Below are 13,695 nucleotides of genomic sequence, written 5' to 3' on the forward strand. Positions count from 1 at the left end.
GTCATATGGATTGCTGATATCATAGAAGATTTCATCTGAGTGTATTAAAGGTTGTCTCTGGGGGAAATGAATGGCAGGAACTGACAATGAGAGATTAGGATCTCAGCCTCTTTGGCTAAGTTTAGAGCCAGAATCTAGAACTTTGGTAGAATTGGAATGGAATTCAGAAGCAAACAACCTGGGGAGGAAATGAAATTGAGAAGCAGGTTGGTAGGGTTTCAATGTTCATTGCAGAACTTATGGTTCTCTATTTTATAGGCAGCAGATGCTTCTAAGTCCCAAATGTATTACTGTTTAAAATACAGTTAATATTCTCCTAAATTAGGGAGTATGTTAAATCTAAGATACAGGTGAATCATTATTTTTGGTAAAACATGTAGAACATAAGAGAAACAAATCCTTCATTGTAAAAAACAAGCAAGTTTGAAAATCAAAACATAAAATATAAATCACTTTTTTGTGATGTATAGAAAGTGACTTTGTATTCACATATGTATGCATGTAATGTACAAAATACTTGCATCTACCTATTAGTGTTTTCAATGGTCATGATACAGAAGAAAATTGAGCAGGATTCTATAATATAGTCACATATGAATAGTAAATAGTTTAAAAATAAAGTATTTTAAGACATGTTATTTTAACTGACTGGAAAAGCCAGAGGTCATCAAACTCCTGAAAAATATGTTTTTATTAAAACTTAAACTAGAAAAAATATGATATGTTACAAAGGTTTAGCTTCTACACACCTAAAATTATTACCAGATTGTTAATATATTTAATATAGTAATGTATAGATGATTTAAATAGGTAAATATTTGTGTTTAAGAAAAACTTTGGTCTCTACAAGATAGAATATATTTGTTTATTTGCCAGGGTAGTTCTTTTGAATAAACTCAGAAATTGCTAACAAGGTATCCAAATCTTGAGTTTACTTAAACTCCTTTATGTTACATCATTTGATAATAATGAAAAAAGTGAAGGGATATCTTGACATTGGTATAAAATAACCAAAGATTAAACTATGATTTTATAGAGCATTTTAGGAAATAACATTATCTTATTGCCAGAATAAACGATTTAGCACTATGGTAAATTATTGCTTCGATTACATTAATTAGATTGTAAACAAGGTAGCATTGTGTTTACATTTTTCAAAATATGTACCTTAAAGCATTATAATTAGTTAATTATCTCAAAACCTCATAAAATTGAGAAAATATCTTTTTTTGTATATCTCTTTATAGTTAATTCCACACCTAAGAATAAATTTATCTTTATCTTGTTCTTATTTCTGCCACTATTCCTGTAACAAAGAAGATAATTGCCCAAATGATTTATAACTATTCTAAGATAGAGCTATAATTTTAGGCCTCTTAAACTTGAGTTATAAATTTCAAACTCTGTGGTAAATCATTTAATGAACTTGGTTACTACTATGTAATACCATCACAGTTAAATAATATTTTGACCTCAAGGGCAAAACACTGGCAAACATAATGGAAGATAGACCTTTTAGAAAAGAAAGGAAAATATATTCTTTATTTTTATTAAAATTGAACTTGTGTCTTCATGTTTACTGCAGATTTCTGACTGATGCTAGTTAATAAGAAGCCTAGGTACTTGTGCTTATTATAGCTGTCCCAGTACAGTTCATGAGAGGACCAGGGGAAGTGATGGGACAAAGGAAAAGGAAGAAATGGGCAAACTCTTGAGTTTCTGATGGAGAAATCATACCCATAGAAAATAGCATTTCTGAGAAATACATTTTCTTCCCAAAGTATTTGCAGAGTAGCTCTTAAGTAATTTGCTTCTTCTTTTCAAATATGTACATTGTAAGTAAAATTAATGTAGGAAAGAATTAAATAAACTTTTAAATTAATTTAAAAGGGTAGGAATGAAATTCCAATCATTTACTTCTGCTCCATCATATCATCAACCATGCTAACATATGATAACCAGCTAGTTCTCTGAAGCCACGAAGTGTTACAATACAAATGAAGTACTATCATTATTAATATCCAAATGAAGGGAAATCTTCAAATCAAAGACCAAAAATAGTGTTTTGTATTCCAAGAGGGACCAAGTCTGACGTGTCATGTGAAAGGAAATTGATGGTGTAAAATCTGCTTTACAGCAGATTAGAAACCCTGACAGTTTCCTGATCTTCCTGACCAGAAGGGCAGCTCTGGCTAGAGTAATATTTTACATTACTTCTTGTCTAGTTCCTTTAGATAATACGCAATAATTCTCATACACTGGACCCAAAACGATGTTATTTAGGAAATATTCAACATGAGCAGTACTGAAAATAGAATTAATCATTATGTTCCTAAGGTCTCAAACAGCATCTCATTTGGTTGAACTGAAAGAAAGAAACAAAGCACTGAGACTTTAATGGTAATAACTTCCATGTGTTTAATTGTTTATATTGTCTTTTAAAGAACAGATTAATTTAAACCTTAATTCTGAATCATGTGGCATATTTTTGGGGTGAGTCTTTGATCTGTGACTTGATAAGCTGAGGAATGGACAAGAACCCGGGGAAGTAGGAGAGGAATCTATTCTAATCAGTGGCTGGGTTAATTCAGATGGATCCTACCAAAGTTTCCAGCCGAACTGTTAAAAAAAAACTACTCTCTCTTTTTCTTCTTCGCAGTTTTACCAAACTTCCAGCAACAAAACAGGCAACATTTAGTGATCAGGAATATAAAAGTTGCCACGCATGCTAGGAGGAACCCAATCACATAAAAAGAATTGTACTGGTACTAGGTGTGGTTGTGGATGGCTGGCCAAAGGTGTTTGACTCCTTTATGGCACATGATAAACTCAATCCAGAAGAACTGCTCATTCCAGAGGCTTCATAGGCTGATCATGGTGAATTCTTGCTAACTTTATAGCATTCTCTTTATAGCTAAAATTGAATATACAGATAGCAACTTGAAAAATTTGTTAAGGACATGATATACCTAAAACTGTTATATATTATTAAAAGTATATTACATAATTATATAATAAGTTGTGTCATAAATGATATCACCAAGAGTCAGAATGCATATGAAAGTTTGTTTCCTCTTGAGATATTTCTAGATATAGTGACCTATCAGCTGGAATTTGTTGGATGTTTCATAGTCTCAGTAATGATTGGAGGCAGGGGAGAAAAGAATTTCTAACTGGAAATAGCATTTTGAAAGTTCAGAAATAGGAATGTAGAATATGTAGGTTGAGAATACAGAATTTGGTTTCATTTGATGAGTGTAGTATTGGGAACATGATAGTGACAAGAAGCAGCAATGAGGGGAAAGTTTATGAAAAAGGAACCCTTCCGCCCCCAACTCTGCCCTTCCCCAGGTTCTGTCTGGAGTGTCAGTGTTAGCAAGGAGCTAGTCTTCAATAGTAACAGGAAATGGTTTCAGTCTGTGATTTTCATGGCCCTGACATTCCAGATGAAACCAATAAGTTTCATGTGACCGTCTGGGCAAGAAGTGGGCCTGAAAGTGAGTAGATGCTGGACTCTTTGCTTCAATCTACAGAGGGAGGCAAGTGCCAGTGTTGAGATAGAACAATGGCAATAGCTAGAACACTAACCCTTCTAACTTCTGTCATGGAACAAAGACCAGACCAAGGTTTGGTTTAAGGTTTTGAATGGCTGATTTAGAAAAAGGATTTCCTTGTATCTGTGAAAGAGTTGAAGGAGGAAGGTTATTCTCCCACACTGAAGTGCAGTCATCATTGATGGAGAATATAGAACATTAAATTGTAGAAGATAGTGGAAGAGCATGTAGAAAGTTCTGAGGAAGGGAACGGTAAATCAGAAAAACATCAAATCCTTGTTGCTCTTTGGTTTAAAAAAAAAAGGCCTTTCTTAATACCAAGAATTTAAGGAATAAATACTTCTGAATATATCTCAAGGAAACAAGGAAATAGCAACAAGAAACCCTCCAAGACCCAAAAACAAAATATCTGTCAGATAAAAAATTAATGAAAAGAAAATCCTCCAGGAATAGAGAGACTGCAATAAAAAGAAAGTGCATCATTAAATCCATATAAATACAAAACTAAGGCTAAATGTTATTCGAAATTTTGGTCGTGGACAAAATGTGTACATTGTAAGTTTTGAACATGTTATAATGATAATACAGCAAACAAAAATTAAGATGTGATGTTTAGGTGACATGAATGGGAAGTTTAAAAGTGACTTCATAGTGAAAAGTCATTCTATATTGACCAAAATTGGAAATATTTAAAAAGTAATTATTCTAAACTCTAATGTAAATATTTGTACATAGAATTATAGGAAAATTTTAGTAAGAATTTATCTAATATTAAAAAAATCTCTCCAACCGTGGCAATTCTTTTAATTTTAATATAGCTTATTTTTTTCCAAGAATATATTTGATTTATTTGAAATACACTAAAATGATAAATATAATCACTTGCTGTTGAGAATATTTTTATTTATTTATAATCACAGCTAATCACCATGCAGTACAAATATCCCTATAACTTATTCACTTCAAACTAAAAGTTTGTACCCTTTGACCAACATCTCTTCACTTCCCAAACCCCTAGACTCTAGTTACCACCAACCTGCTTTCAGTTTCTATGAATTTGACTTTTTAGATTACACATATAAGTGATATCATATAGTATTTGACTTTCTCTGCCTGACTTATTTCACTTAGAACAATGCCATGTTACACAAATTGGCAGGATTTCCTTCTTTCTCTTTGCTGAATAATATTTCTTTACATACATATACCACATCTTCTTTATCCATTGATGGATAATTAGGTTGTTTTTATATCTTAGTTGTTATGAATAACGCTACAATGAACATAGAAATGCAGGTATCTCTTCCATATTCCGTTGTAATTTCCTTTAGATGTATACCCCAAAGTGGCATTGCTGAATGATGTAGTAGTTCTATTTTAAATTTTTGGAGGAAGCGCCATCCTATTTTCCATAGTGGTTACAGCAATTTACATTCCTACCAACACCCTTCTTCACTTCCTCACCAACATTTGTTATACCTTTTCTTTCGTTCATGGCCATTCTAATAGGTATGAGGTGATATTTCATTGTGGTTTTGATTTGCATTTTCTGATGCTTACTGATGTCAACCCCCCTTTCATGTATCTGTTGGCCATTTGTACATCTTCTTTGGAAAAATGTTTATTTAGTAACTCTACTAATTTTTAAATTTTTCTTTACTTGAGTTATATGAGTTTTTATATATTTTGTATTTTAACCTTATCAGATATCTAATTTGCAAATATTTTCTCCCATTTTGTACGTTTTCTTTCATTTTGTAGATCATTTCTTTTGCTGTGCAGGAGCTTTTAAATTTGATGTAACCCACTTGTTGATTCTTGTATTTGTTCCTTGTGCTGTCGTTGGCATATCCAAAATATTGTTACAAAGACCCTTGTCAAGGAGCTTTTTTTCCCCTATATTTTCTTCTAGGAGTTGTATGGTTTCAGGTCTTATGTTTAAGTTTTTAATCCATTTCTAGTTAATCTTTGTAAGTGAGGTAAGATAGGGGTCCAATTTCATTCTCCTATATGAGATTATCTAGGTTCCCCAGCACCATTTATTGAAGACACAACTGTTTTCTTATTGAGTATTCTTGGCTCTCTTGTTAAATATTGTTTTACCTTATATGTGAGGGTTTACTTTTGGACACTCAATCCTGTCCATTGGTCTATGTGTCTGTTTTTATGCCAGTACCATACTTTTAGAAGATCTGTAGCTTTGTAGTAGCTACAATTTAGGATTTGTGTTTCAATTTCTGTGCCCCAAAAGGCTTTAGAACCTGGTCACTCAACTCACCCTTTCCTGTTGAGAAACTCTTTCTAGCTGGGAAGTTCCCTCTTGGTGTTGAGTAATGCTGGCTTGGAAATGGGATGATATGGGTAAAATGAAGCTGTCTTCATTCTGTTTTTGTGTGATTATTCTCAGGATTTTTTAGTTCCACAGTGTTGCTAAAATTCCTTAAGTGGACTTTAGAGCTCTCCCAGAGATGTTTTTGTTTATGGGTACTGTCGTGTCTAATTGTCGATCTTTTTCAGGGGACAAGGAGGCTGGGGTCTTCTATGTCTCCATTTGGATCTCACTGTCTCACACTCTTTACTTCACTGTCTTTCTCTTGTTTTCAATTAAAATATACCAATATAGGATGTTTTTAATTAACAAGTAGAATGATCCTATTTTTATAAAAGTATTTCTATCTTTTTTTTCTAGTTATAAATTAGCACGAGGAAATACCTAAAGTAATATTTCTATACTGATGGTTATAGCTGCATGTGGAGAGTTAAGTGATTTTTCATTTTTATTTCTCTATGCTTTTTTAATACTGTCTAAATTCTTTATAGTGTTAACATCTGCATTTTTAAGAGATAAACAATAAGTATTATTAATAAAAATATTTGTGTCTCTTTAACAGCAGCTTAGTTTCTTTAAATAAATTTAATATTTCTTTCAGGTTGTAATCTATTACCCAGTAACAGTAGGTGAATCTAAATACTTTCATATAATTTGAGAAGTGTAAGACAATCATATTTGATGTTAGTTATGTCCTGGTGATTATGTAAAAGTAATCAATTTAACTGAATGAGACAATTTACTCCTTTTAAAATACCGAGGCTTCTCAGAAAAGAATATAGTCTATACTCAGGAAGGGTTGTTAATAACTGTGTTCAAAGTGTTAAGGAGATTGGAACTCGTAATTATGTGCAAATTTAATTCAACAGCTGCCCCTTTGGCTTTTATATGAGCAATATTATCATGCTGATCACCAAACAGGGGAATTACCACCATAGGGACCCTGTGGTAAATAGCTTCATAGATCCCATTGGTTCCACAGTGAGTAATAAAAGCTCTGGCTTTGGGATGACCTAAAAATAAAATATATATCATTAGTAAGAGTTTCAGATACAGAAAATCATGACACCTTTATAAATCATTAATTCAATTAGGTAGCATCTTCTGCATAATTCTGTGCCATGAGGCCATATATAAATTCCTATAGGCTCTAAAGAAAGCAGCAATTAATTATTCCAGGCTAAGCAGCAATTAGTAATTCCAGCAATTAAGTCATTCCACACCTGTGAAAAGTTTGTGCAGAGTTAACCGATGGAGAGCACTTGACGTTGGACAGTTGCTGGGGTGAGAATACTTTAATAAAAAGGAATGGAGTGTTTTAAGAAAACAAACGCTTGCTTTAATAGGGAAAGGGAGTTGAGATGTGCAGGGTTTCAATGTGAGAATGTTGGCATAACAGGCTAGAAAGATCGACCTGGGCAAGTTCATGTAGTACTCTGTTTTAAAAATTGGGTTTTGAATTGATTATAAGTAATTTGAACCATTTATAATATTGTAGATGGTGAAATGGCTTATCAGATTTTTTTTTCAAATAGCTACTGTGGGAAAAGTGAAGAGACGAGGAAGATAATGGATACAGAAAGCCAGGAGGGTGTTGCAATATTCTATACAAAAGATAATGATAGCCTGATGTAAAGGTACTTTCTTTGGCTCTGATTCTGAGGAGGGAGAGATTGTATCATAAACGGAAGAATTATAAATACCATATTTATGTTAGTGCTTGACAAAGAGTCCATATTTGACCAAACTCTAGTCAGGCTCCTCTGAACTCTCTTTTCAAGTAGACCCTGATTTGGGGGCTTTTTGTTTATCTCTGCATTGCCCAATTTTAGCAACCATCCTTCTAAAGTCAGTTTAGCTAGATTCTCCCAGTACTGATACCTGATCACTCTTTTGAGCTGCTGCTTCCTCTTTCACCATCCCCCAAGTGATGGCTGATCACCCTGGCCTGCTGTCAACAAGAATCAGATTAGGTTAGTTTTGCCAGCGTCCTCCCTTGACCCTGATGTTTCTTCTAGTGATTTTCCATCCACTGACCTCCCTCTCTGCACTTTGGTTATAAATTTCCCACTTTTCTTTCTGCATGCAGTTTAGTCCAATCTCTCTGTCTTACTGTAAAAGTCCATTGCAGTAGTTACTGTACTTATCATGGTGGTCTTGGCTAAAGTGTGCCTTACAGTCTTTAACAAGTGTCATGAATAAGTTTTTCTTTAACAAGCTCCAGAAGAAATGTGAAGAAGAAATTAAGTTTTTTTTCTTATTTTGAATACAACTTATCTGTTATTGAGTAATCATTCAGATTATTCCTCATTCGTAATTAAGCAAAATTATTTAATTTTGCTTCTCTTTGGTCTTACCCAAGATCATTCTGTGGAATCCATCCATATAGCCGGGTATTTGCTCCTAGTGTTTCTGGTTTCTTTTCCTGTGTATCTCCACAGAACCTGCTAAGACAAGTGCATTTACTCTATTAGAAAACTTTTAGAATCACATCCCATCAGAAGGAGGCAGTTAACTTAGAATTAATCAGGTTTGATGACTCCAGGTAATACACAAGCAAACTGAGGTCCTAAGTGATTAAGTAATGAATGTTTTTAAACCTTTGACACCACAACAGTGTTTTCAAATGCTTGCAATAATCCTAGTCGATAGGCTATCATCATCAGGTTAATTCTAACTTGTAGATGAAGATAAAAGACAATCTGTATCTGAAACAAGTGTATATTGGTATTACTAGGCCATTCTGGTAAAGTGGATTTTGAAACAAAGTTTTCAGAGGCAAAGGGAAGGAATGTGATTTACGTCACTAAGAAATTGTTAGTGCTTTGATCTTTGTTATATACTTGGTAGTAACTTAGAATCAAGTATTTCCTTTTTTATTATAGTAAAATATACATAATGATGTCTATCATTTTAAAGTATTGTAATTATAGAATCTGGTGGCACTAAATACATCCACAGTGGTGTGTAACGGTAAGCACTATCTATACCCCAAATGTTTTCATCTTCCCTACATAAACTCTGTATCATTAAGCAATAACTCCCTATTCCCCCCACTCCCTAGCCCCTGGTACCTCTATTCTACTTTCTGTCTCCATGAATTTGTCTAATCTAGGTATCTGATATAAGTGGAATCATACAGTATTTGTCTTCTGACAACATTATTTCACTTAGCATTATGTCTTCAAGGTTCATGTATATTTTAACATATCAGAATTTCCTTTCTTTTTAAGGCTGAATAATATTCCATTTTGTGTATATATCACATTTTCTTTATCTATTCATTCTGGTATTGTGAACAATGTTGCTGTGACCATTGTTGTACAAATATCTGTTTGAGTCCCTGATTTCAATTTCTCTTCATAAATAGTCAGGATTAGAATTACCGGGGCATATAACAGCTCTATGTTTAACTTAGTGAAGAACAAGAAAAATGTTTTTCAGAGCAGATACATCATTTTGCATTCTTATGAGTATAATAGAGAAGAACAAATCTGATTTCACATTAGATCTGTTTCTTTTACTTTAACCTTTCTGTTCTGTTTCCTGTGTTGGTCATGCTGGCTCTGTACCTTTTGTAAAATAATGTTGCCTACAGCCTAAAATGTACAGGATAGCCTATTCTCAAGGCTCTGACCTTTAAGAGTCCATTAATATAGAGATAAAAGTTGCAGAACAGAAAATAATATTTGTCTTGTTGGAGGTTTACAGGAACATCATGACCTGACCTACTTGGAGAGTGGCAAGAACAAAGTACTGTCCTACACCAAGAAGTTTGCAACAACTAACCACATACCTCTCTTACCTTGCCTTTAAAAGTGCTTTGTTGAAACCCTTTGGAGAGTTCAGGGCTTTCTGGGCACAAGCCACCCACCTCCTTTGTGGACTTTCAGTAAACCTTTCTCTGCTCCAAACTCCTATGTTTTGGTTTGTCTGGACTAACTGCATCAGGTATACGAACTTGCATTCGGTAACAGAATTGTAACGCACGAGGTCCTATTTCTCCACATTCACACCAACCCTTGCTATTTTCCTTTTATTTACTTTTTATAATAGCCATCTTAATGTGTGAAGTGGTTCTTCGATTTGCATTTCCTTAATGATTAATGATTTTGAGCATCTTTGCATGTGCTTTTTGACCATTTGTGTATCTTATTTTGAGAAGTATCTATTCAAGTACTTTCCCATTTTTCAATTGGTTTTTGTTGTTGTTGAGTTATAGGAGTTCTTTATGTATTGTGCACATTAGTTCCTTATCAGATACGTGATTTGCAAAGATTGTCTCCCAATCTGTATATTGTATTTCACTTTCTTGATAGTATCTTTTGATGCACAAAGTTCTGCATTTGATGAAGTCCAATTTATTTACTTTTATTGTTTGTGCTTTTGGTGTCATACCTATGAAATCATAGCAAAATACAATGTGATGAAGTTTTCCCTTAGGATTTTCTTGTAAAAGTATTATGTTTTTACTTCTAAAGTTTGTCTCTGATCCATTTTGAGTTAATTTTTTTAAGGTAAGTGTCCAACTTTATTCCTTTGCATGTGGATATCAAGATTTTACAAGCACTATTTGTTGAGAAGATTGTCCTTTCCCCACTGAATCGTCTTGCATCCTTGTTGAAAATCAATTGCCCATACGTGTGAGGGTTAATTTCTACTTTGTCTTCTATTCCATTGGTTTATATGTCTGCCCTTTTCCCATTACTACACTGTTAATTTACTGTAGGTTCATAGTAAATTTCTAACTTCAGTGTTTGAAAGTGTGAGTCCTTTAACTTTGCTGTTTTTCAGGATTGTTTCATCTATTTGTGGTTCTTGTAGTTCCATGTGAGGTTGAGGAGTGGATTTTTTATTTCTACAAAAATGCTGTTAGAGTTTTGATAGGCATTGCATTAAATCTGTAGATAGTTTTGGATAGTGTTGACATCTTAACCATGTTAAGTATTCCTATCATGAACATACATAGGATGAGTTTCCACGTATTTAGGTATCCTTTAATTTCTTGCAGCAATAATGTTTTGTGGGGAATTCCTTGGCTGTCCAGTGGTTAGGGCCCTGAGCTTCCACTGCAGGAGGCATAGGTTCAATCCCTGGTTGGGGAACTAAGATCCTGCATGCCACGCAGCACAGTAATAATAATAATAATAATAATATTTTGTGGTTCTCATCATGCAAATGTTTTACCTCCTTGGTTAGATTTATTCTTAAGTATTTAATTTGTTTTGTTGCTCTAGTAAGTGGAAGTTTAAAAATTTCATGTTCAGAGTGTTCACTGACCCTGTGTGTATGAAAAAAACTGATTTTTGCCTGTTAATCTTGTATTATGCACCTTAGTTAAGTTTGGTTATTATCCTTAGTAGTTTTTTGTGAATTCTTTGAGATTTTCTATGTATAGTATCACGTCATCTGCAAATACACATTGCTTTACCTCTCTCATTCCAATGTGGATGCATTTTTATTTCTTTTTCCTGTGTTATTCCTATGCTAGAACTTCTGGTATAAGGTTAAATAGCAACAGTGAAACAATACAACCTTGTATTGTTCCTGATCTTAGGAAGAAAGCTTTCAGTTTACACCACTGAGTATGACATAAGCTGTGGGTTTTTCAAAAGTATCCTGTATCATATTGAGGACTTCTCCCTCTATTCCTAAATTTCTTGAGAGTTTTCATCAAAAGAATGTTGGATTTTCTCAACTTCCTTTTCTGTGTAAGTTAAAATGATCATTTGTTTGTTTGTTTTTCCCTTCATTATATTCATGTGCTGTATTACATGGATTGATTTACATTTGCTGAACCAGCTTTGCAAAAATAGAATAAGTATCATTTTACTATGGTGAATACTCCTTTCAATATTCTAGTGGATTTGATCTGCAAATCTTTTCTTGAGTATTTTAATGTCCATATTTAGAAATGATCATGGTCTGTAATTTTATTTTGTGGTGTCTTTATCTGGCTGTTGGGAAAACTAGTAAAGTAGTCTTGTTTAGGCTTCAGAGGCAAAAGAAGGCCTCTGACTGACTTGTGGTCCTGCCTGGACTGCAGGCCTGCTTGCACACCTAACAATTCTTACTAACAAGTCAAGCAGCAAGTACAATAAGAAAGGGAGTGGGTCTTGGAATTTCTTGAGCCCTGGGGACCTGGCCAGTCCCCTGGGGTCTAGAAAATCTTGTGACTCATATGATGAAATCAACAGCATTGTTACAGTTGAACCAGAGCTGCATTTTTGCCTGCAAACTGATGACATCAGTTTGTGGCCTGGAATTATAAACGGAAGCCCCCAGAACTACAATGTGAAGTTTCACCCCTGAGGTGGACGCACCGCCTGGGACCCTTCCCAGCTGGGACTCCAGATTGCTGTTACTCGGGATTTCCCAGCTGCTGTTTGAATCTGGATGAAGATGTCAGCCCAATCTGGTGATGTATACTCTGTTATGTCTTTCTAATACTTTTATTCATCCCCTTCTAATGATTGTATATTGAAATTAAGTTAAATCATCTTCTATTAAAGAAATTAATTAAATCTGTTCAGTTGTGTGAGACGAGTGGGTATTTTGCTGGTGAGTCCAACGAACCTTGAAACTGAAAGCAGGTTTCGGCAATACACAGGCTTTCATATCAGGTAAATCTAGCCTCACAGCATTATATAATGTTTCCTTCTTTTCACTTTTTTGGAATATTTGAAAAGGATTACTTAATTATATAAATGTTTGATAGAATTTGCCAGTGATGCTATCTCTCCAGGACTTTTCCTTTTTGGTAGGTTTTTGATTACTATTTCAGTCTCTTAATTTGATATAGGTCTGTTGAAATACTGTATTTCTTGTTTAGTCAGTGTAAGTAAATTGAGTTTTTCAAGGTATTTATCCACGTATTCCAGGCTGTCTAATTTTTGTTGTGCAAGTTTTGATAATATTCTTTTTTTTCTTTCAGTTTTGTTGATATATAATTGACATACAGCACTAAGTTTAAGTTGTATAGCATTATAATTTTACTTACATACATTATGAAGTGATTATCACAATAAGTGATAAGTGAATAAGTGAATATCCATCATCTTATGTAGGTACAAAATTAAAGAAATAGAAAAAAAATTTCTTCACATGAGACCTCAAGATTTACTCTCAACAATTTTCATATATAACATACAGCAGTGTTTATGATATATATTGCATTCCTAGTACTCATTTATCATATAACTGGAAGTTTGAACCTTTTAACCACCTTCCTCCAATTGTCCTTTCCCCAGTCCCCTGCCTCTGGTAACCACAAATCTGATCTATTTTTCCATGAGGTTGTTTTTTCTTTTCTGTTTTGAAGTATAACTAACCTACAACACTATGTTAGTTCCTGTTACACAGTATAGCTATTTGGTATTTCTATACCTCTCAAAATATCATCACGATAAGTCTAGTTACAACATGTAAAACTATTGTATAGTTATTGTCTTATTCCCCACACTGTATTTAGCAAAATACATACATATATATGTGAAAATACATGATTATTTTAAGTTGCTGATCTCTTAAGTTCAAGTGCATTTTAACAACCTTGCATTTTTACTTTCCTCACCACACTTACTATTTTTGACATCATATTTTAAACCTTTTAGTTTCATGTATCTCTTAACTACTTATTATGAGTATACATGATTGTATTACTTTTGTGTTCTAACCTTCCTTCTAGCTTTATATCTGGCTGATTTACTAACTTTACTGTATATTTGCCTTTACCAATTTTTCCTTTTGTGATTTTCCTGTTTCTAGTTGTGACCTTTTCTCTCTCACTTAGAAAAGTCCCCTTAACATTTC

General features: G+C 33.7%; 1 pseudogene; it reads right to left on the reverse strand.

Annotated features, from left to right (window-relative positions):
• Window positions 1–2,633: 2,633 nt before the first annotated feature.
• The window catches only part of LOC113611067 (UDP-glucuronosyltransferase 2C1-like), a 37,108-nt pseudogene continuing 26,046 nt past the window's right edge, over window positions 2,634–13,695 (reverse strand).

This window comes from Aethalodelphis obliquidens, unplaced genomic scaffold, assembly GCF_003676395.1.
Source record: "Aethalodelphis obliquidens isolate GAN/ISIS:26980383/991018 unplaced genomic scaffold, ASM367639v1 scaffold67, whole genome shotgun sequence".
In the NCBI taxonomy this organism is placed as follows: Eukaryota; Metazoa; Chordata; class Mammalia; order Artiodactyla; family Delphinidae; genus Aethalodelphis; species Aethalodelphis obliquidens.